Source organism: Lepidochelys kempii, chromosome 9 (genome assembly GCF_965140265.1).
Source record: "Lepidochelys kempii isolate rLepKem1 chromosome 9, rLepKem1.hap2, whole genome shotgun sequence".
In the NCBI taxonomy this organism is placed as follows: Eukaryota; Metazoa; Chordata; order Testudines; family Cheloniidae; genus Lepidochelys; species Lepidochelys kempii.
The window spans coordinates 48,858,683-48,883,763 of record NC_133264.1 but is presented as its reverse complement, the minus strand read 5'-3'; the positions used below and the strand labels follow the sequence as shown (position 1 = coordinate 48,883,763).

Below are 25,081 nucleotides of genomic sequence, written 5' to 3'. Positions count from 1 at the left end.
TTTACACTGTGTATCTTACAGTGGCACAGCTGTGCCACTACAGCCATGCTGCTGTAAGGTACACAGCGTAGCCACTCTTTGCTGGCAGAAGAGAGCTCTCCTGCCAGCAAAATAAAATTACCCCCAATAAGGTGCGGTAGCTTTGTCGGCAGGAGAGTGTCTCCCATTGACAAAGCGCTGTCCACACCTGCATTTTTTGTCATTACAACTTTTGTCAGCCAGGGGTGTGGTTTTTTCACACCCTTGACCAACAAAAGTTTTAATGACAAAAGTGCAGCATAGACATAGCTTAAATATTTCTCAGTATTTCAAAGCGTAACTTGCTTTGTTATCCAGGGTAGTATACTCCTGGGAATTCTGCGCCAAAAAATAAAAATTCTGTGCCAAAAAATTAAAATATTCTGCACACAATATGTTAAAATTCTGCATATTTTATTTGTCAACATAACACTATATAATCATGCCAGTTTCAATTATTTTGGTAATTTATTTCAAAATACCCTGTCAGCAACTATATCTGTAACAATACAGAAAACAACAAAAATTTCCACAGGAGTAGAGTTAAAGAAACCCCTACAGCAACCCAGTTCCTGTTTCTCTGCCCCATCCCCTCGAGGCCAGGCCCCCATACCTCATCCACCCCAGAGCCCAGGGATTCAGAGGGAGAAACAGCCTAATGCTCACTTGGGTCCTGGGCTTGTATGGAGTTTCCTGTACTCTGCCTTCTCCCCTCAGGGCATGCCAGGAACTGCAGCTGCTGAGAATCCTCCAGGTTCTCCTCCCACTTCCCCTGGCAGTGCCAATTTTGCAGAGAAAAAAGGAAATTCTGCACAGAATATTAATTCTATGCAAATTATGGATTGTGCAGTGGCGCAGAATTCCCCCAGGAGTAGTGGTAGCACCATTATAATTAACATTGGGATGAGCTTACTGTATAACAGTCAACCTTTATAAGTGCTCTAAAATCTACAATATACTCAGATTGCATTGAATATTGGTGGGTCTCCTGAGCATCTGAGCTAGATATAATGGTGCAATTTTGGAGTTATTTGAACAAGGGTTTCCCACAATAAAGTGCCTTGAAAAAAAAGAACCAGAGAGAATTTTTTTCCAGTTCTTATAACTTTTTATGATGCACACATGTGAAGGGTTCATGTAGCGTTCATGCACCTGGAAACAGTCAGGGCACACCCTGACTGATGTGTAGGAGCAATGCACACATTGCTCTGCTCTGTCCAAGGACATGGACCATGGAAACATGGACCATCTGGGAAGTCAAAATAAGGACATCAACCGTGCGAAGCTTCCTCGGCCTAAGCTCAAGGCCTGAGAACAAAGATTGTAGTTGATAGAGGCTAGTAAATAGGAATATTAATCAAAGTCATATTATTTCCTTTGTTGATGCCTTTTGCGGTCGGTTGGGGTATGTAATGCGCAGCGGGGAGAGAAATAAAAGAGAGGTGGAAAAGCTGACAGGGGCAATCCCGTCAGCAGACCAGCCTGCTTGCTTGCCTAAAGCCGTGTCCTGTCTTGTATTGAACCGCCACAACTGGCGCCCAAACGTGGGGCCCTCAGCACTCACCTCGCCCAGCAAGGGTTTCAGACGCGTCACTCATCCGCTTCGTGGATCCCGGTGAGTATTTTTCATTGTGGTAAGTATGGGAAGCTCCCTCTCTGCTTTGCAAGTGCAACACCGGTGTGAGCTACAGTATTTGCTGCGTAAGGCTCAGCATGACTGTCCCACTCGAGAGCTCACTCTCCTGCTACAGGAGGTGAGTGCCCAGAGCCCGTGGTACCCTGAAGCTGGAACCCTTAAGCTAGCGGACTGGGAGCGGTTGGGCCAGACATTGCACAAGGAGCCTTGGGCGCCCGTGCAGGCTTTACACACCTGGCACCTCTGCCGCGACACGATACAGCGTGTCGCTTCGGACAGCCCCCCCTCTCCCCGCACCAATAGAGGGGCTGCCGATCTCGCCACCCCCGTCCGCTCCTGCAACCATCCCTCCCCCTGCTTCGCCCCCAGGGCCTCTATTACCACCGCCTCCCTGGCCTTCCCCACCGGAGCCGGTGTGTGATCACCCCCCCACCATGGGGCCCGGAGGGTCATCCGCGTCTGCTCAGGGGCTTTCGCTGGTGTAACAAATGGTCCATGCAGCGAAGACTCGCTCAGATCTTACAGCAGAGGAGCTGGCTGAGCTGGTCTCAGTCTGTCCGGTGACCTGGCAGGATGATGGCCAGGGCAACCTGGTTGCAAACTGGGTCAGTTTGCCTTACTCGGTGATCAGAGAGGTAAAGAAAGCGATTCGCGAGTTCGGCCTGACTAGCACGTGTGTGCGTGGTCTCATTGAAGGGCTAGGTTCTGGGTATTCCCTGGTCCCTGAGGACTGGAAGGCGCTGTTGCGCATGATGCTGACACCTAGTCAGTATGTTATTTGGCTTAGTGAATTTCGGCAGATGGCGGAACGCCAGGCCCAGGTGTATAGAGAACAAGGTATCATGTATGAGCACTTGGCAGGGGAGGGCCAGTTTGCTACTGTCCAGCTGCAGTCTCAACTCCCTCAGGCCGTCTTCCCCATTACTTCCACCTGCGCCCAGCATGCTTTCCGGAAGGTCCCAGATTCAGGCAAGCCTACCAAAAGCTTTGCCAGTAGCCGTCAGGGTGCATCAGAGTCCTTTATGGATTTTACCAACAGATTGCAGGAGGCTATCCTCCGGCAGGTGGATAGCCCTGCAGCAGCTCAGGAGATCCTGTTAAAAATGGCAGTTGAAAATGCGAACGAGGATTGCCGCCATGCTCTCCAGGCGGCACAAGCCTTTGGGATTCTAGAGCTGTCAGACATGCTGCGGGCGTGCCAAAACATCAGCACCCAAGCCCATAAGGCTGGAGTTCTGGCTGCCGCCCTGCGGAAAAGCAGGAAGGAGGGGAAGCGTTGTTACCGCTGCGGTAAGTAGGGTCACTTTCAGCGGGAGTGCCGCTCCTCGGCGGCGCCCGCTCGCCCCTCAAAGAAGTGCCCCAAGTGTAGGAAGGGCTATCACTGGGCTAATCAGTGTCGTAGCGGGTCGGGAAACCGCACAACGGGACCCCCCCGAACCCAGGGCCAAACGGGGGTGTTTCCCACTCAGACAACTGTTCCTCTGCTTCAAAACCCATAGACTCCATGAAGGCGGCGACTGCTGGAAGTGCAGGGCTTGATTTGATTATGCAGGAGGATGCTGACTTTCGGTTGCCGGGGGAGGTTTGCGCCATACCTACCCAGGTGACGGGACCTCTCCCTGCCGGATTTGTGGGTCTGGTTCTCCCTCGCTCACACACTGGGAAACAGGGTTTTTTTGTCATTCCAGGGGTCATTGATGCCGACTACACCGGCATTATTAAGGTTCAGGTATGGACCCATCTTCCACAGTCGCTCCCGCGTGGACGGTCAATTGCGCAATTGATTTTAGTCCCCTATCAGGTGCCAGCTGCGGAGGATCGAGCCTGGGACGGAGGCGGCTTTGGATTGACGCTGGCTCAGTCGCCATCTCACAACACGTCCTCTCCACTTGTTGCTCTAACAATGTCGGTCCACCCCTCGAAACCTCAGTTAACACTTCTCTGAAACAATGTTCCTTTTACAGGGCTGGTGGACACTGGAGCTGACGTTACGGTGATTCGTGATCCGGAGTGGCCGGTCAGTTGGCCAACAGTTCCTTCTAAAGAGTTGTGGGGGATTGGGGGTAGTAAGCCCGGGCGCCAAAGTTTGTCTTGGGTCACGGTCTCTAAACCGGGAGGCCGTGTCCTTGCTACAATCCGTCCTTTTGTGCTCCCTGTCCACCTTAATATTTGGGGCTGTGACTTGCTTACAAAGCTGGACACCACCCTCGATATTAATATCTAATGGCCCAAAACCCTCCCGCACCCGCCATGCCTTCAGCATTACCCTTGGTGTGGCAATCCTTAGAGCCCGTGTGGATTGACCCGTGGCCCCTCCCTCTAGAGAAGCTAAGAGCACTTCAGTCGCTGGTGCAGCAACATTTGCATGCACAGCGCTTGGAACGCTCCACTAGTCCCTGGAACACCCCGGTGCTCGTTATTAAGAAAAAATCTGGTGCATGGCGGCTGTTACATGATCCAAGGGAAATAAATAAACGCATCCAACCCATGGGCCCCTTACAATTTGGCTTACCAAACCCGAATTTAATTCCTCAAACCGATCAGCTTTGTGTGTTAGATTTAAAGGATTGTTTTTTCACCATTCCCCTTTGCCCACAAGACCGCGAAAAATTCGCGTTTACGGTGCCACAATATAATAATCAGCAACCCTCTCATAGGTACCAGTGGAAGGTCTTGCCCCAGGGAATGCAAAATAGTCTGACCTTGTGTCAGCTTTTTGTGGATCGGGCCCTTGCCCCTTTTCGTGCCCGATACCCCACACTAAAGGTCTACCATTATATGGATGACATTTTGCTTAGTGGTCCCCAGGTTACGGCAGAACAGCTTGAATCTCTGTCCCAGATTCTTGGCCAAAATGGCCTATTAGTGGCACCAGAAAAAATCCAATGCTCTTATCCCTACCACTACCTCGGGCATAAGGTTTTACAAACCTATGCCGCCCCTGTTCGCCCCGAATTGGTTCTATCTCAACCCCTAACCCTTGTTAAATTACAACAGGTTTGGGGTCGTTTAAATTGGATTCGACCCTACTTCCGTCTCCCCACATCAATGCTGCAGCCATTGTTCAAGCTCCTACGTGGAGCTCGGGCACCAGGCGCAGTTATTGCCGTCACTGAAGAGCACCTTGCCTGCATTCGGCAGATCAATGCAGTGTTGAGTCAGCAGTTTGTGGATAGACTCACTGAGATCCGTCCCCTACGGTTGGTTCTCCTTGCCACCCCTCATAAGCCTACTGCGGCTCTGTTTGTCCCTCGTACGGACACAGCCGTCTCTATCATAGAGTGGATATATTTGTCATCCACTCCTCCTCGAAACATTTAGCCTTATTTAGATGCCTTGTCCGATCTTGTTCGTAAAGCCCGCCACCGTGCAGTGCAACTCACGGGTACTGATGTAGTTGCCATTGTATTCCCCTTGTCCCGCAGTGACTTTGATTCCTTGTACCATACCTCCTTGGCCTGGCAGGTTGCTCTTTGTGATTATGTGGGAGAGATCTCTTATAATCCCCCAAAAGATCCCCGATTGGTAATTACCCAACAGGTGCCCCTAGTTGTCCATTGTCTTAGCCGCTCTCAACCCATTGTTTCAGCCGTCACTCTTTTTACTGATGGCTCTCCATGTCGAGGTGTTGTCACCTATCAATTAGGTGACCCCCCTCATTGACATTCTCGTTTTACGCTGCCTCAGCGTTCTGCGCAGCGCTCAGACTTGGCTGCTGTTGTTTTGGCCTTTCAACTTTTTGTTGATTGTCCCTTTAATTTGATTGTGGACACCCATTATGTTTATCAAGTAATTGATCATTTACCCCTTGCCCTCATTACCCCTCAGGTCGATGTAGACCTCCTTCGCCTGTTTTTGTCTTTACAGTATCTCATCACCACTCGTAATTTCCCTTATTTTGTTGCTCATATTCGCAGTCATACCCCTCTGCCTGGGCTACTTACTGAGGGCAATGCGCACGCCGACCGCGCGTTACGTGGTGAGGTAAATTCCCTTTTTTCTGACCCCATTGAAAGCCATGCCTTTTTTCATCAGTCTGCCTCTGTTTTGGCCCGCCAGTTTCACATTCCTGCTGATCATGCACGTTCTATTGTTCATTCCTGTCCCCACTGTGCCGCTGCTGCCCCTACCTTTTCTTATGCCGTTAACCCCAGAGGTACTGCAGCGAATCAGCTGTGGCAAATGGATGTCACTCACGTGCCACAATTCCGCCCCTATTCGTTTTTACATTTTTCCTTTGATACCTATTCGGGATTCCTCTGGGCAACCCCACAGCGTGGGGAAGCCACTCCTAAAGTTATTCACCATTTTCTAGCCTGTTTTGCTGTTATGCCCCAGCCTACTGCTCCACAGCCCTTTCCGCCTTTTGTGTCCAATGGGACATCCGTCTCACACACGGGATCCCTTATAACTCCACGGGCCAAGCCATTGTTGAACGTGCAAATCGCACGCTAAAAACCTTGCTTGACAAACAATTAAAACAAGGGGAGCTGCGTCTCCGAACCTTAGGAGACATTCAGCAACAATTGTATATCCTTTTGTTTACTCTAAATAATTTAACACTGAATGCAGATCAGCAGACCCCCGCGGATCGGCATTTTCATAAATCCGAGGTGCTGGAAAGACCAAGTGTCTATTACCGCCAGCTGCCTGATCCACAATGGCTGGGCCCAGTACCTCTAATCACTTGGGGTCGGGGATATGCTGCTGTGTCTCTCCCTGCAGGACCGTTGTGGGTTCCGGCCCAGTGTGTGCGACCGGCACTGAAACAGCATGGCGTGGCACCAGGGACTATCGAACCCCATACCGGAGTTTCAGCTGACCCTGGAGGAGAGCGCGGTGCCTCCCGGGTCAACAACGAAGGGATGGAAACGGAAGAGGCGTAGTGTCCCAAGCCAGCCCGTGACATGGGGAGCAGTAAAAGCATTGGTCGCTGCGGCTCAACGACGGCTGGCAGCAAACCAACAGCAAGAGACTCCTGAGACTTTGTCTGTGGCAATTCTTGCCCAAATTACTGCTAATTCTGTATTGATTGTATGCCTTTTGTGCCTGCTATTTCCTGTAGGGGTTGGCTTGGGAGCGCTTTCTCCGTTACGAGCCCGAATGACATATAACCTATGGGAAAGATTGGCTTCAATAGCAAATGTTACCCACTTTTGTTTATCTAATTCTGTAGCAGCCGGAGAATTGTTAGGTACATGCCTTATCCCAGTATGTCATCACCCTGAGGAAATAGGGAATGAGACGATGCTCGCTGCTTACGCGAATCTCTCTTCCCAGTACTCTGGCATGGCTAATTGGGGCCCGGCCAATTATACTTTGCCTCACACGGCCATATCCCTCCACACACCGTACCCAGCCGGGGCCAACAATGTCACCTGTGCGTGTGTGGTTAACTGCACTAGTACAAAGGTACCCTTGGGCTGTCGGCAAATTTCTCAACCCTTTTTAAATTGTTCCCACGCCGTGAATGTTTCGTACAATTATGGCCATATCATCCTACCATCAGGGTGGTTTTTTACCTGCGGCTCACGCACCTTTAGCTATATTCCCGCAAATTTAAGCGATGGCACCCTTTGCTGCCTCAGCAGAATGACACTCATTCTGCCTTTTGCTGGCCAAAAGCGCAGTAAAAGAGGTGTACCCCTTTCAGAAGACTATGTTGCAGATGTTGATCTTCTTAGCCACGCTGAGTATACCGCTTTAGCGGCCTCTATTGTTGGAGTTCCCAGGCTTGCCACTTATACAGCCAGAACTTTAAATAACCTGGCATGCTTTGCAGCAAAGGCAATTAATACAACATCCCAGGCAATTGCCCTACTTAACACAGAGCAACATGAATTAAGGGATGCAATTTTGGATAACAGAGCAGCCATTGATTTTCTGCTCCTGAAACACCATTTAGGCTGCTCCACGTTTCAGCATATGTGTTGCTTTAATTTAACTGATAATAGTCGCTCCATAGAAACTAGACTGGCCGAATTGGCCAATCTTACAGCACACATACACCAAGATCTGGGGTTTGAGGGCTTTTGGAATTGGCTTACAGGATGGCTGCCCTCTCTAGGGTGGCTGCGACAACTTTTCGGTTATGCTGTGTTTGTAATTGTTGGGCTTATATTTTGCTGCTGCTGTACACAATGTATTCCCTCTTTGCTAAGGCTTTGCAGAGATCCGCCCTGGCAGGCTCCCCGAGTTATGTCCTTGTCTGTCCAGGAGTTAAATCACTTGCAAAAGCAAATTGATGGCTACCATGAGATGGCAGAGCACAAATAATAACAAAAGGGGCAAAGTTCCACACACATGGAACTCAGACCATTGTACTTGTAAGCCTTATGGCCTGGCACTCTTGAAGATAAGGAGTGCTCTTTTCCCATTTGTTAGTAAACAGGGGGAATTGTATGAGCTTTCTACCAAGACTTCCTGTGGTAATATACTTTAACTGTATACAAACTCAGAATTGGTCGGGTAATGGAACTGAACTGAGAGAGGAGACAAGTGTTCCTGCTTTGTGACAGGGAGTACTTTGTGCCTCCAGAGAGTGGAATACTGAGAGTGTTCTTCACTGAAGCTGCAGAAGTAAGCAGCAGAGCTGAATGAACTCTGGTAAGGCCTTTACTACTCAGCCACTAAACAAGGCTGAAATCAGTATAGCTGGGTTAGATGGTGGAGCCTCAGTGCATGTGATCAGTCAGCTGCCCCCAGGGGTCTGTAAAGAGGTCTGTTTATGTGCATCTCAGTGCTCTGACACCAGCCTGAGTGCTACCCCAAAACTGTGAGGGGGCTTAGTGGATGGAGAAGGAGGTAAACGTGATAAAGGCATATTTGCCTATCGTATGCAGTGCAGTATCTGTGTCAGTCCCAGGATATTAGAGACACAAGATGGGTGAAGCAATATCTTTTATTGGACCAACTTCTGTTAGTGAGAGAGACCAGCTGTTGATATTACACAGATCTGAAGAAGAGCTCTGTGTAAGGGGAAAAAGTTAGAGCCCAGGATTGGGGCTAGAAAGACCTGAGGGCAAGACTCTCCAAAGAGGCCAGGCTGGTACGTAGGAAGAGGCCCTGAAAGGGGAGAGGGAAGAGAAAGTGAGCTTGAGTTAGAGTAACGGGAGATAGCCCAGTATGATGCTTCTTGGGAGTAACCAGGGCCATGAGACACCTCGATAGCACCTTCCTATGATGAAGCTTTGTGGTCATCTCTATGACTCCACTGGCCACAGCCAACACAAGCACTCCTTTCCCAGTTTATGCAGGCTCCGCGCCGTCCCTCTGCAGGTTAGCGTTAGGCACATTCCAATCCCCGAGCATCTCCCCGGAGTGTCCAGCTCCTGTTCCACTGGACACTCACAGTATTCACAGATTCACTGCTCCCAAAGAAGCAATGCAGTGCAGCTTACCAGTTACACCTCAGATCGCCACTCAATTTAACACACTTATTTAGATATATTTATGGAGAAAACATGCAAAAGTTTGCTTAACAAAGATACAAGATTCAAATGATAGCAAGCAGACATATTGGAAACAAATGGTTACATATAAAATTATCACACACATTCTAGAATCTAGACTTGACTATATACTCTCCTGTCTTGTAGAGCAAAGCTCACACCAAAGTCCTTTCAATGTTTTTCAGCCAAGTACGGCTCTGATCCTTTTTTCATGAGATGAAACACCTTGCCAGATTGTCCCTAGGTAAAGTATTCAGGAGGTACAGCTTCAGATTGAGGGTCTTTTTTGTTTTATTTTATTTCCTTTAATTAAAATTAAACAGTCCATATTATGGCAAAAGTATTATCCAATTGTTAAGTATTTCTCAGCCATTTTAATTAGTAAATTCTAATAATAATTTTATTTCTCCCAGTTTAAATCTGTATTTACCAGAGTCCTGTCCTAAAAAGAAACTAGCTTTTCCTGGGAAATTGCCAAACCTGCATAAAATCCCTTGTCTTCTTGGCTAAGAAGTACCAGGAGAAATTGGCAAGAATTTCTGCAAGAAGCTAGGCAGCAGACCCTGAGAGAAAGGAATGAACTAGCTGAGGAAAATAGAGGATTAGAATTCTAGAGAGACACTGACAGAGGGATTTTGCCTAACGGTACAGAGCATGTAGGGAACGCTCTGGGAAACAGATTAGCTGCTCTCAGAGGTTCTCCAGCTGGAAAGAGAACTGGAGCTATGGCAGATAGAATTGCTGACTGTTTCCGTATGAAATGGGGTGGTTTGTTCCCTTTAAGGGTAGTGGGCCTAGGATCAGACAACCTTGTTCCATGGGAGGGCCCCTTTTAAAAATAGGCATTCCAGGAAAGATCAGAGGAGTAGGTTGGGAATGAGGGAAGGTGACTACCTCCTGAACCTTAGAAAGGCCTGCTCTGGGTCAGTCAAGGGAGCCTAGAATCAGAAGAGACCTGCAGGGAGGCTCCCTGGGGTTGAACCTCAATCCTGTTGGTCTGGGGAAGCCTGCAAGAATTACAGGATAGCCCCATGGGAGGAGGGAGATGGAGATCCTGTCCCAAGGGGAAAGAAGTGTTTGCTCTCAGATCTTTGTAGCCCACTTCGGGCTCAGAGTCTCTAGCGAGGCCAGACCTTGGAAGGTGGGGATAGAATGAGTTTGAGTTATGGAGCAAACGGACCAGTAGTTTATGGGTCTGAGGGAATCTATTGTACAAAAGTGGGCATGGGAAGCCCCTATGTGGCCAACCTCTGAGGGAGGCAACCTCTGCTACTAAAGGGAAGGGAAAGGGACTGACTGGAGGGCAGGAACTTGAGCCCAGGAAATGAAGGGCTGAAAGCTGTTGTGTGAAACAGAACAGCTCTTTGGAGGAAGGACTGTGCTTGGCACAGGTCTGGGGCAGAAGATTGTTGGTGGTGTTTTCCTTTCATAGAATATCAGGGTTGGAAGGGACCCCTGAAGGTCATCTAGTCCAACCCCCTGCTCGAAGCAGGACCAATTCCCAGTTAAATCATCCCAGCCAGGGCCCTGTCAAGCCTGACCTTAAAAACCTCTAAGGAAGGAGATTCTACCACCTCCCTAGGTAACGCATTCCAGTGTTTCACCACCCTCTTAGTGAAAAAGTTTTTCCTAATATCCAATCTAAACCTCCCCCACTGCAACTTGAGACCATTACTCCTCGTTCTGTCATTAGACTTTAGACTTTGGTTGCTGTGAAAGTGAGGACTTTTGTGACTTAGCTGGAGGGATGAGTTACCACAGCAACCAAAAGGCTGAGAGAACTATTGCAGGTGTGGGGAAACTGAAGCAGAGTGACTGTAGTGCCACACCTCATCGCAAAGGTGGATCTGGGTCTGGACCCTGCTAAAAGCTGGTAATTTCAGATTGCTCCAAATCCACACACAGACTCAGATAGTTTTGAAAATTGCTGTGCCTCATCAGGCCCAAGGGTAGAGTTAGTGATGTGAGTTTTCGGTCCCTTGATCATTGGTTTCCTCGGATACAGTTCCCCTAATAAGTAGCTGATTTTAATGTTTAAAGGGCTGTAAAACCCATGTGCATAGGGAGAGATTCAAAAAATACTGCCAAAACAGGGGTGAGGGTAGAACTAGAGATGCAGATTTTGTCAATTGGTCAAGGGGTTCCTGGTGTTCAGCCCCCCAAAGATGAGCTGCTTTTAATTTTCTAAGTGCTCTAACATCTACATGCATAGGAAGAAGTTCTTAAAAACTGGCATGCTGCACCAGGCATACAGTTTATGATGCAAATGGAGGTGTCCTGAAGTACAGCCCCACCCCCACCCCAAAACGAATGGTGGTAAGCCTGTGAAAACTTTCAAATTGATTTGATGGAGAGCTAGGGAAAAATATAAATCTCTGAACCTCAAGATCTTTATCTGTGAACTGCCCCTAAATTCAGCTAAGGAACTGTGCAAAGGACCAGTTTAGAAATATTTCAAGTTACTGCACTAGTTGCCATGTTGAAAATTCCACTAGAGAGGCCCGTGCAAGATTCCTAGCCAGGAGAGGCTTGCTGAACTCCTACTGAGCAGGATAGACCATTTCTAGGCCAGGAACTAGGAACAAACTGTGCTTGGTGCATGCAGTAAATACACAGTACCGAGATGGGGGGGATTTGAGAACAGGCATGCTTGATGCATGGTACAGATAAATAGTGCTGAAGCTGCAGGAAGAGGGAAAAGAACATCCAGTGAGATGAGTAGAGCAGTTCACATCTCTGAGCTATTGTTTCAGGCTTCATTGCCATGGGATATTCTCCTTCAGTTGAGAGCATCCTACTGAGATAAAAGGGTTACTTCACACCTCTGTGAACCTTCTATACTGCTGATTGGCATGCAGAGCCCCTTCCCCATACACTAAGCCCAGATTTTGGCCATGTCTGCACAAGTTACGTTAGCCTACAGGCACCAAAGGTTGTATATTGCTGAGGTACATGCACACTTGGCTGCTTGTGTTGGTGCTGTGTGTACTCACCAGGAATGCTTGTGTTGACATGAAGTGCAGTACACTACAGATAAGTATCCCCAGTAGGCTCTATGATGCCATACAACACACTGCCTTTTCGGACATTTTTGCAGTGCTGTGTGGGATAGTAACAATTCATCTATGTACTTCTGAGAGATAGGGGTTAAGTTCCCAACATGCCACTTTCTCTGTCTCCTATGTTCCACTTCCCATCATTTTTGCGCCATTGTTTAAAGTTCCCATAGTCTCATGTGACACTTTCCAGTCTCTGTCATCTCTCTGATAGAAGCATGAAGCTTACAAAGGTCAGCACAATTCTCATGAGTATTGCAAATACAGGATGCACGATTCTTCTGAATTTCATAGTGCTAGATTCCAAGGCCAGAAAGGACCATTGTGATCATCTAGTCTAATCCCCGTGTAGCACAGGCCATAGAACTTCACCAAAATAATTCCTAGAGCATGTATTTTCGGAAAAACATCCAATCTTGATATAAAAATGGTCAGTGATGGAGAATCCACCACCTACCTTGGCAAATTGTTCCAATGGTTAAGCACTCTCACCCATAGGCACTGACTCTGTGGGTGCTCCGGGACTGGAGCACCCACAGGGAAAAATTAGTGGGTGCTCTGCACCCACTGGCAGCCAAGCTCCCCTCATCCCCTGTCCCACCTCCTCCTCCCCCATACCCGAGCGTGCTGCATTCCCGCTCCTCCACCTGCCTCCCAGTGCTTCCCCCCGGCTGCTGCCAAGCAGCTGTTTGGCGGTGTGTTGGGAAGGAGGGGGAGGAGCGGGAACGTGGTGCTCCCAGGGGAGGAAGCGGGGAAGAGGCAGGGCTGGGGATTTGGGGAAGGGGTGGGAATAGTGGCAGAGAGGGGGTAGGAAGAGGCGGGGCAGGGGTGGGACCGCATGGAAGAGCTGGAGTGGGGGCAGGGCCGGGGGCAGAGGCGGCAGGTCAAGAACCCCGGGGAAAGTGGGGAAGTTGGTGCCTATGCTCTCACCATTACAAATTAATGCCTTAGTTCCTGTCTGAATTTGTCTAGCTTCAATTTCCAGCCATTGGATCATGTTAGATGTTTCTCTGCTAGACAGAAGAGCCCATTATTAAATATTTGTTCTTCAAGTAGGTACTTACAGACTGTCATCAAGTCAACCCTTATGTCATGGATGTACAGGACCTGTGCTGTGACCCCAGCTTTGGACCAGTCTCCAGGAGGAATCCTTTCAGTGTGCCAGACCCCTCAAAGGGTCGCTCTCTTCCTTCAGGGTAAGCCACACAGCTTTACCCCCTCCTTAGACTGGACCTCTGGGCTTTCAGCACCCCTGCTTCACACCATGAGCTCTGGTCAGTTAATCCCACTGAGACAGACCCCTGAGGGAGACTTGTACGATTTTAAGGAGAAACGCTCCTCCACAAGCATCTGCAGTGACACTCTGCCAGTGTGGTCAAACAGTAGGGTTTATTAGTTGACTGGAACATAGCATAGGAGATCATTGGTTAACACTGAGAAATGAAGGTTAAAGCATAGTCCATTCCAGGTGGCCAGTCCCCAACCAAGCTGTAGTGAATCCGTTGGTCAGTCTCTGTCTCCCTGATCATCTGATCTCCTTTGTCAAACTCCCACATGTGCCCCTGACCAATTCCTGCTGCCCAGTCAACTTCCCCCAGTCCTTTGTTCCCTGAGCTGGGGAGATACAACTCTGCCCCCCACATGCCAAGAGGCAGGGAAGTTCATATCTCTCATATCTCATTGGTTGCTAGGTGTCCATGTCCAGACAATTGGATCTGCCATTATATTCTCAAGAGCTCCACTGATACGGGACCTAAGGCCCCAGACAGCTAGGCACCATTCACACCTGTGTTTTAGCCTGCTCTGATAGCAAACTGTACCTTTGCATCCACTAGGTAACAATGTAGCATGAGGGAAACTGCTGTAATATTTGTATGAAGCCTATATGTGCCTCAAATTCCCACTTCATCACACCTTAATTATCTCTTTATTAGCCTACCTAGATTCAGCTTTTTTAGTCTATCACAATAAAGCAGGTTTTCTAATGTTTCAGTCATTCCTGTGGCTCTTCTCTGGACCCTCTACTTCTTGAATTGTTGACATCACAACAGGACGCAGTATTCTAGCAGCGGTCATACCAGTGCCAAGAATACAGGTAAAATAACCTCCCTACTCCTACTTCAGATTCCCTTGTTTATGTATTCAAGGATTGCACTAGACTTTTTTGGTCACAGCATCACAAAGGGAGCTCATGTTTAGTAGATTATCTGCCATGACCTCCAGATTTTTTTTCAGTCACTGCTTCCCAGAACAGAGTTCATCTTGTAAGTGTGGTCTGCATTCTTTGTTCCTAGATGTATATATTTACCCATATTAAAATGCATATTGGTTGCTCGTGCCTAGCTTACCAAGTTATCGAGATCACTCTGTAGTAGTGACCTGTCATCATAATTATTTACCAAGGAAGTAGGACACTAGCCAATATCTCCGATCCCAGACACAACCCTAGGAACCTCCATCTTGCAGTGTCCAATTATGCCCGCTGGACGCTGCAAGCTTATATGAGTTCGTCAATTTAACAAAGAAATTGATATGTACCAGGCTTGTTATCCCAAGGGGAGTCTCTGACATGCTTCAAACCAAACACTCTGCTTCAGGTAGAGCAAACAAATTTATTAACTGCAAAAGATAGAGATTTGAAGTGTTTATAAGTCAAAACACAACAAGTCAGATTTGTTCAAATGAAATAAAAGCAAAATGCATTCTAAGCTGATCTTAACATTTTCAGTGCCCTTACAAACTTAGACGCTTCTCACTATAGACTGGCTGGTTGCCCTTCAGCCAGGCTCTCCCCTTTGATCAGCGCTTCAGTTGCTTGGTGGTGGTGTCTGTAGATGGAAGTGGAAGAGAGAGCGCCTGGCAAACGTCTCTCCCTTTTATCATGTTCTTTCTTCCTTCTTGGCTTTGCCCCCACCCTTTCAGAGTCAGGTGAGCTGTCAAGGTTCCTCCCCCACTCTGAACTCTAGGGTACAGATGTGGGGACCTGCATGAAAACCTCCTAAGCTTACTTTTACCAGCTTAGGTTAAAACCTCCCCAAGGTACAAATTAATTTTATCCTTTGAATATCCACTGCCACCACCAAACTCTAACTGGGTTTACTGGGAAACGTAGTTTGGACAGGTCTTTCCCCCCAAAATCCTCCCAACCCTTGCACCCCACTTCCTGGGAAAGGTTTGGTAAAAATCCTCACCAATTTGCATAGGTGACCACAGACCCAAACCCTTGGATCTGAGAACAATGAAAAAGCATTCAGTTTTCTTACAAGAAGACTTTTAATAGAAATAGAAGTAAATAGAAGTAAAGGAATCACCTCTGTAAAATCAGGATGGTAGATACCTTACAGGGTAATTAGATTCAAAACATAGAGAATCCCTCTAGGCAAAACCTTAAGTTACAAAAAAGACACACAGACAGGGATAGTCATTCTATTCAGCACAGTTCTTTTCTCAGCCATTTAAAGAAATCATAATCTAACACATACCTAGCTAGATTACTTACTAAAAGTTCTAAGACTCCATTCCTGTTCTATCCCCGGCAAAAGCAGCGTACTGACAGACACAGACCCTTTGTTTCTCTCCCTCCTCCCAGCTTTTGAAAGTATCTTGTCTCCTCATTGGTCATTTTGGTCAGGTGCCAGCAAGATTACCTTTAGCTTCTTAACCCTTTACAGGTGAGAGGATTTTTCCTCTGGCCAGGAGGGATTTTTAAAGGGCTTTACCCTTCCCTTTATTTTTATGACATGAGTATTGCCTCATCATAGTCCAAAACTGACTCTGGGAATGAAGGTGACTCACTCAAGAGTCCAACAGATCCTCTGTTGCTGCCTAGGCCAGTGTCTTGTTCCTGTGAGGCTGGGCTGGGCTTGTCCCATACATGCCCTGATGAGGTATAAATTGCCCCTCTACTCCTTGAGTGTTTTGCCTGGGCTTGTTTTAAGCCATGAGGACACATTTTCAGCCTCATAAATATATAGATGAAACCTATAACAGTACTATAGCAATGCTCAGTGCATCATGAGCCTTCCAAAGACTCCTGTCCAACTTTGCATTGGAAACCACCCAATCATATTATAAGGATGAACATGGGGGTGCAGGGTGTTCCCCCGAGGTACAGAGCGTCACACAGTCCACTAACTTTTTCCCCCCCTAAAAATGGACAACTATTACCATTTTTAATACCATCTAAAAGACTGTCAGATGGGGGCTTTCCCTGTAGAAAACACTTTACAGCTAAAGGGAATAAAGAATATTAAAATGAAAGACCAACCTATACTTTATATTTCAGATGCTTTGTTTTTAATTCTTTTTCTGTATCTTCAAAAAGGTTAAAAAAAAATCTAATGCTTGTTGCATGGGACTAAGCAGGCCAAGGTTGCTGTACTCAAAACTCCACAGCATGTTTGACTGTTTTTACACTGGATGGGAGCTCATTTATTCTCTGTGTGTTTTATTTAATGTCAAGCTTCAATTTTGGACAATGTGCATAGAGTAACTATGCTTATGAAGTGGATTGCACAGAATGTGGTTTGCATGTCACTTCATAAAACCTTTTGAGCTCTTTCCACTTTTTTATTATATAACTGTGGTGGGTTTTTTGAGTTGGGGAAAACTGCAACAACATTGTTAAACCGAATTTGTTACTACTCACCCTATAATCACTGAGCTGAGCACTTTATTCCACTGTAGTTGCAAATATTACATAAAAGTTTCTCTTTCAATATTAAGAATTGTGACCATACTCTACTGCATTTTTAAGTTTACAACGGTGAGACTGGATTACTCTTTGGTCTTTGGCAAGGCTGACCCTAGACCAAATGGCATCCCAGGGAGAACTGTCTTTGGCGCCTCTGCACATCCCCCTCCCCACAATTTGTTAAACTTTTGAATACCTTATTTGTTATTGCAGTTATAGCTGCTCATTTTATATTATATGTTAAGCATGACAAAAGAAGTAGCAGTATTTATTTTATATTGTTGCATAGATAGGGGATTGATAGATATCTCTGGCATCTCATTAAATATGTCCTTTATTAGTTGCTGTTTACACTCCAAATCTTAGAAAACAAGTACACTTTCACGATTACATAATAAAAGAAGGGTCACAATATTGCACCAGGACTCTCATATCACTTCACTTGGAGCCGACCCAAAGAATAGAACTAGACTCATTTCAAGGCAAGAGCACTTTTGCCAGAGACCCGATTCCAAGCCATCACAGGCATCATTCAAGGCCTCTGGCAATACCTGACTACTACAGCAAGGGGGTGCTTGAGTTTCCTCGGCCTTACGTGACCCGGCACACCAGACTGAGGCTCAGGACTCTATATGCATGGCTTACTTCAGCCTACTGCCTGGGATGCAACAGCTTTAATTCAGTGGTCACAGTGCTGAGGCAGGTGCTCAAGTCCCTTCAATGGTGGCTCAACCCTTGGGCAGTGTGTGAAGGAGTCCCCTTCAACAGCCATCAGCCTTCCTTGTCGCTGGTAACGAACGTGTCAGCTCTGGGGTGCGGTGTGCATTTGGAAGACCTCCAAACACAGGGCCTTTGATCACAGGATGAGCTCTCTCTCCATATCAACATCAAGGAGCTGAGGGTGGTGTGCCTAGCATGCCACACCTTTCAGGCCCAACTACAAGGCCAGCGCGTGGCAGTTGTAACGGACAACACCACGGCCATGTTTTATATCAACAAGCAGGGTGGAGCCTGGTCATCTCCCCTATATCAGGAAGCCCTCCAGCTGTGGGAGTTCTACATAGCCTGCTCCATTCACCTGGAAGCATCCTTTCTACCAGGAGTTCAGAATGTGCTGGCAGACTGCCTCTGCAGGTCCTTCCGCACACACAAGTGGTCCATCCGGCCGGATGTTATACACCTCATCTTCCAAAGGTGGGGGTTTCCCCAGGTCGACCTTTTTGCCACACACAGCAACAGGAAGTGCCCAATGTTCTGGTCCTTCCAGGGACACAGCCCAGGATCAATCACGGATGTATTCTTGCTACCCTGTAGAGGTCACCTGCTCTACACTTTTCCCCCCTCCCCCCATTTCCTCTCATGCACCAGGTCATACTCAAGGCCTGCAAGGATGGGGCGGAGATAATTCTGATGGCTCCAGCGTGGCCTTGACAACATTGGTACATCACGCTCCTGGAACTGTCAGTGGACGCCCCTGTCACATTGCCTCTCCTCCCCGACTTGATCACTCAGGACCATGGTTTCCTTCATCACCCCGACTTGCAGTCCCCCAACCTCATGGCTTGGAAGCTTCATGGCTGAACCCCATGGAGCTTCTGTGCTCAGAACAAGTAAGGGAGGTCCTCCTCGGCAGCAGGAAGCCCTCCACTAGAGCCACATATCTGGCGAAGTGGAAGAGATTTACCTGTTGGTGTGACCAACGTTGTATACCCCTCTCCGGGCACCTGTACCTCTCACCCTAGAGTACCTTCTGCACCTGAAGCAGCAAGGCCTGGCAGCGTCCTCCATAAGGGAACACCTCACTGCTATCTCGGCCTTCCTCCCAAGAACGTCTGGTCACTCCATTTTCACCAACCCTATGGTTGGTCACTTCCTCAAGGGTCTGGACTGCCTACATCCACAGATCAGACAGCCTGTCCCCATGGGGGACCTTAATCTGGTCCTCTCCAGGTTAATGGGGCCCCCATTTGAACTGCTGGTGACTTGCTCCCTTCTATACCTGTTGTGGAAGGTAGCCTTTCTGGTCACCATTACATCTGCAAGGAGGGTATCTGAGTTAAAAGCCCTTACCTCCGACCCACCTAATACAGTTTTCCACAGGGATAAGGTGCAACTCAGGCCTCACCTGGCCTTTTTTCCCCAAGGCGGTGTCACACTTCCACACTAGTCAGGAAATTTTCCTGACGGTTTTTTACCCTAAGCATCATGCCAGTAGCCGTGAGCAGAGGCTGCACTCCCTTGATGTTTGGCGAGCACTAGCCTTCTACACTGAAAGCAATAAGCCATACAAAAAGTGAAACCAGTTGTTCAGAGCGGTGGCAGATGAGATGAAAGGACTCCCGGTCTCATCTCAGAGAATATCCTCCTGGATCACGTCCTGCATCTGCACGTGCTATGAGCTGGCCAAAATACCAGCCCCGGCTCTTACGGCACACTCCACAAGGGCCCAGGCCTTGTCAGCAGCATTCCTGGCCCAGGTCCCAATACAGAAAATCTGCAGGGCAGCAACTTGGTCCTCAGTACATACGTTCACCTCTCACTACACCATCATCCGGCATGCCAGAGATGATGCGGCTTTCAGCAGAGCGGTGCTCCAATCAGCGATTCTGTAACTTCGACCCCACTGCTTAGGTAAGGCTTGGGAGTCATCTAATTGGAATCGATATGAGCAATCACTCAAAGAAGAAAAAAAGTTACTCATCTTCTCATAACTGTTGCTCTTTGAGATGTGTTGCTCATATCAATTCCAAACCCGCCCACCTTCCCCTCTGTCAGGGTAATTGGCAAGAAGGAACCGAGGCGGTGTCTGGTCAGCAGGGTCATATATTGAGCACCATGAAGGCACCACTTCAGGGGGCTCTACAACCGACCCGACGGATGCTGTTAGTGGAAAAACTTTCCGACGACTATGCACATGGCACATGCACACCTAATTAGAATGGATATGAGCAACACATCTCAAAGAACAACACTTTTGAGAAGGTGAGTAACCATTTTTTAAATGAAGTAAATACATTTTTAGTGGAGTGAAAAAACAGTTCACTAGAGTAGATAATGGCATTAACATAGAGTGTCTGTTATAGAAAGTAAACAAATTTCATTTATTTTTATCTACTAAAGATAGTGTACAAAGTATCAAACTTGTGTTTCTGATATCTGTATTAAAGCTCCAGAACTGAAACCTAAATGTTTGGGATTATCTTGCTGTATTATCTCCTGATTGTTCTAAATTTACATATAACCTTAAAATATGGCTTTAATTGGTGGGGGTGTGGATGGATATATATATAATTATAATTTTCCTTTATATAGGAATTCGATAGGAACACTGCATCAGCTAATTCCAAGTTATTAGCTGCAAAAAAAACCCTAGAGTTTTCAGTAGCCCTTGGAATCATAGTTAAAGTTCTCCCTCACCCCAAAATCTGAAATGGCGCCCGTGGTGAACGAGCAATGGCCAAAGGGCTACAGGAGGGCAGTGAACTCTAGGAAAATGCAGCTCCTGGGTGACAGCATGAAGCCTGTCTTGAGCTGCAGGCCAAGCACTAGGTACCACGAGCCGCAGCAGCAGCGCAGAAGTGAGGGTGCCAATACACCATATACCATGCTTACTTCTGTTCTGCTGCTGACGGTGGTGTTACCTTCAGAGCTGCGGCCACCCTGACAGTACTTAATATGTGCTGGGGCTAAGGTCTGGTACCAGGCTCTTTCAATACAAATTAAGCACTGGGGGGAGCCCAAAGGGGCCCGGGGATCATGTGGGGGTGGGTGGGAGGCCAAAATACAAGTTCACTCAGGGTTCCATTTCCCCTAAGGCCAGCCCTATCTGTTGGTGCTGGGCTACCTGTAGTTGCAGGTTACCCAGCATCCATTTCAGCAGCTTTTCAATTTCTATAGCCTCTTTTGGGTCAGTTCAACCAATATGCCAGTGATCTTCTTAACAGGACATGGGCATTGCCCAGATTCTCCATTATGGCTTGGGGGGTTTGGTGTCTGTGGTTAGCTGCATTGCCCAGCAGTGAGAGCCCCTGGCCAGGGGTAGGGGAAGTCAGACCCTCCCTGCTCTACCAAGCCCCTGACCCAGAGCCCAATAAGTAGTAGTTCAAAATGTGCAGCCTACGGGGTGGGTGGCCCCTACACCTGCTCCCTGGACTACTCACTACCCCAGCTTCAGTTCGTCCGTTGGTGCCACTGGTTTGCTTCCAAGTCCTGGGGTCTTCCTAGGCTGCGTTCCGGAGGATTTTCCTCTCACTGTCATAGCTCAATGAAGCCATCATCCACAGGTTATGGGCCTGTGGTGTTTTAGGAGCAGGTCCTGAGCCCAACAGTGTAGGGCCTTGGCACTTTCCCAGCAGGAGCCTGCACCACACAACTGCTCTTCTGCTCCATCCACCCAGACTGAGCTGAGCTGCTCCCTTTTGTGCTCAGCCTCCACTAGGAGCATGCCCAGCACAGGTGGCTGGGCAGTGCCTTCTGGGCCCAGAGCTGCTCCTTAACCCTCACCTCACCAGTGTGGGGCTTGTACACCCCATCTCATTGAGGGGTGCGGGAGTGGAGGAGCAGGGTGCGGGGATGTCAAGGCACAGGGCAGCAGAGGGGGTGGGGAGTCAGGGAGCAAAGGGGGTGGGGGTGTCAAGGTGCAGGGGAGGTGGGGGAGTCAGGGAGCAAAGTAGGAGAGGTGGGGGTGTTGAGGCACAGGGGAGTAGAGTGGGCAGGGGTGAGGGAGTTGGGTGGGAGTCTCAAGACATAGGGGGGAGCAGAGGTGGTGGGGGAGTCAGGGAGCAAGGTAGGAGGGGTGGGGGTGTCGAGACACAGGGGAGCAGAGTGGGTGGGGGAGTTGGGTGGGAGTCTCGAAGCACAGAGGGGAAACAGAGGTTGTGGGGGAGTCAGGGACCAGTGCTTCAATTCCAGAAGATGGGCGATTTGGTGAGAACTAGAGTTTTGTGTAGCATCACTCACTGCCCCTTCTGTAGCTGTTCCTTTTCATGCTAACCCCTTCCTTGTTGTAACACTTTGTCCTGCCTTTGGGAGTTTTAAAATATTTGTACAGTGGAAAATCTCGGTGAAATGCCGGGGCAGCCCTCAGCCTTGCCCTGCTCCCCAACCTCCACAGGCCCTTCCCAGGGCTTGGAGGCCCCCCCGCCCTTCGCCTCTCTCACTCCCCCCTTTCCTCCTATGGGCTCCCTTTCTCCCAAATCCTTTCCTGCCTGGCGGCCAGTCAGGTGTTGCCCCAAAGCGTTTGGTCTCCTGAAGGCCAGAAGGGCTGAGCCTGCCTCCGTCCTCACTCCCTTCTGGCCCCGGGGGCTGGGGGCAAGTGCAGAGCTTGTGGCAAGGCTATCGCCCACCCGCTTGAGGTGTCCCCCGAGGGCTCTGGGAGAGCGGCAGCCTTGGGGCCGCTAGGCGCTTCTTACACGTTCGGAGGAGACTCTCTGCGGCTGGGGGACAAATCCCTACAGCTGGCAAGGCGTGTGCGCCAGCGGGAGTGCCCGGCGGAGAAGGCGGGGAGGCCGGTGCAACCCAAGCGGTTCTGGGAGGCGCGAGCCGGACGGGGCGAAGGAGAGGGGAAACGGCGGAGGGAGGCGAGGGGACCCGACACGGCCAGCAGCGCGGCTGAGCTGTCTGGGCCGACGTCAGGCCCAGCTGCAGCATCGGACTCCTCCTCCCCCCGCTGGGGGGCCGCGGCCGGGGGTAGGGCTGGGGCAGAGGCGGACCCCTGCGGCGCACGGAGGTAAGTGACACGCGGGGAGGGGCGGCCAGCGCAGGGCTGTGCCTGTCCCGGCCGCTCGCGGCAGCCGCGTTGGCCCCCCGGCTCTGCCTTGGCGTGCGGCCCCCTGGCCTCCCGCTGCTCCGCTTCGCCTGGCGCCACGGCCCGCAGGCGCTGCCCGCTCCCCAGAGCCGCGCCTCTGCCGGACTCGGCTCGCAGGCTGCGGGCGGCGCCCCCCGGCCGTACGGAAGAGACGGGGAAGGGGCCGAGCAGGAGCCGCGGCGCTGCACCCTAGCGCTGCACTGGGCAGGGCGCTGCCCGGCGGGTAGGTGTCGCACTGCGCCGCCCCGGGCCCAGCGGCGCTTCCTCTCACCCGGGGCGGAACGCGGCTCGGGCTGCTGGCGGGGGAGGAGGGAGCCACTGCCCGGCTGGGCATGGGGCCCCACTCCTGGCCGGTGTGTGCAGCCCCGCGGCTGCGGGCGGGCTGAACGGAGGGCGCAGGGTTGCCTGACCCCGAACCGCGCGATGTGACACGGCCCGGCCGGGCGCTGCTTGCTTTGGCTGGAGACAGCCTCGCTACAGGCTCCCTGGAGCCCGCCCAGGCGCTGGGGTTTGAGTAAGTCATTGGTTTCCAGCCTTGCTGACTGAAGGCACCGTTCCCAGGAGTCTGAGGGCTAAACCCAGGGTGCACATTTATGTCTTTTAAAATAGAAGTAAATGCCCACCTAGTGCACCTCTGTAGCTGAATCTGCCTGCCCACATGAATACCCAGTGTGTGGGGGTATTGAGTTAATGACAACATTTTGCAAGTGGTCAGCTTTGCTCTTGCTCAGCAGTTGTAAGGAGAACCTGGCCATGGGCCTCTCCTGCCCTGCACTCGTGTCCTGAGCACCCAGATGAGAAAATTAAACTGTAAACACTTTATTGGCTAGAGCTGGAGCAATACATCTGCTCTGCAGCTCAACTGGAACATAGCTCTTTGTGTGCAGGCTCTGCAACTGGAGTGTGGAAGGAGGGGGAAGTGCTCCTGTGCTGGTCACATTTGCATGTTAAAGTGTCAGTTTACAATAGATTTCACCTTTCTGCACTTTAAGATCCCACATGCAATTAACATAATAGCAAATGATGTCTTTTCACCAGACTTAAAACATGAAAATCTCTTATGAGTGGTGATGACTGCTTTCTGCATTATGTTCTTATGAGTCACAGGTTCCTAGCACTGACTTAATTAGAGATCAGCATGTACTACTGATTTAGTGTTTAGTTTTCAAAGGATTCTCTGCTTTGAATGGCATGCATGTCTGATGTTAAAACGTGCCCAGCTAAAAATTTGCCCAGTGTGGGATATGATGTGCCTAACATGCCCTTGGGGAGCAAAATTCCTATTTCAGTAAGACTAGGATTTCACCGGTGTTTCAAAATTGACAAGTTCTGATTCTGATAACAGTATATCTTCTGATAGTGTCACCTATTCTTGACAGCTGGCTGGTGTGTCTGCGTTAGGTCACTAGATGAACAGGTAAGAGGTGTCTTCTGTTGCTTGTGTCCCTCTCAGCTGTGGGTATTACTGTTTGCTGGGTTGTGGCATCGCCATGGATTAGAACTGTTCTGGCCACCATGCCCATTCCTGGGCTGCAGGCTACACTGGGCTGGTCCGGCAAAGTTAGAGGTGGGATTTTGACGGAGGCAGAAATTTTGTGAAAGTTACTTGGTTGTGTGATTGGTTCTTTCATCCATTTTGTTAGATTGTAGATGTCAGACTGGAATGAATTGCAGTTCCTACAATGCTGCAGTTGCACATTTGTCTTACAAATGGAATATTGTCGTTTGCTAGTTCTTTAGGGATCCTGTATCTTGCAAACACAGTTCTTAGTTTGGAAATCAGTGCAGTAACCATATGCCTCTGGCATACATAGGACTTTTGGATACACTGATAAATAATCTTCTAGGAACAAATATAAACATCTACAGCTATCTTGTACCAAGGTAGATCAGCATTTTGGTGAGCTTGGTTCTTTCTAATTGCTTTTACTCATTCCTGACACTGTCAGTATTCTTCTCCAAGTTGTTTTGTGTCTCGAAACATGCTTGGTCAATACACAATATTTCTAAGTTGTGTTTTGTCCCCGCCCAATTGAATATCCTGATATAACTTATGTGGACACTTATACATATATTGCCTCATGTCTCTAAGAATGACTGTCCAGACTCCTGCCAATGATAGTCTCTGTCCCGAGGAATTGTGTCTTTCAGCTGAATCAATGGTCGCATGAGCGGGAGCTCTATCTGGAAGCAAGTTTACTCAAAACGTTGGTTAAAACAGGTCAATCACAAGAGTCTTATCTATCTATGGCCTCCCCCAGTGCTACCACTGATCCAGCTGAACTGGTGAGAATATTTTTCTAAATTTTGGAAGTGTAGCTGAGGCCATGTTATAGGCTAATGCTTTAGCTCAAACCCTGTTTATGGGCATCTCCTCTTCCAGCCTCCCGCTCCGTGTTCCACAGCTTCTCTATTGCAACT

The 25,081-nt window shown here is 49.0% G+C and overlaps 1 protein-coding gene across 4 annotated transcripts in view; it reads left to right on the top strand.

The window, feature by feature from the left end:
- The first annotated feature begins 22,447 nt into the window (after positions 1-22,447).
- The window catches only part of PPP2R3A (protein phosphatase 2 regulatory subunit B''alpha), a 148,083-nt gene continuing 145,449 nt past the window's right edge, over positions 22,448-25,081 (top strand). For 2 of the 4 annotated variants that reach the window (XM_073360240.1, XM_073360237.1), the window contains exon 1: positions 22,602-22,883. The gene's annotated coding sequence lies outside the window, so the exon portion shown is untranslated. The other 2 variants (XM_073360239.1, XM_073360238.1) reach the window with 2 other exon arrangements.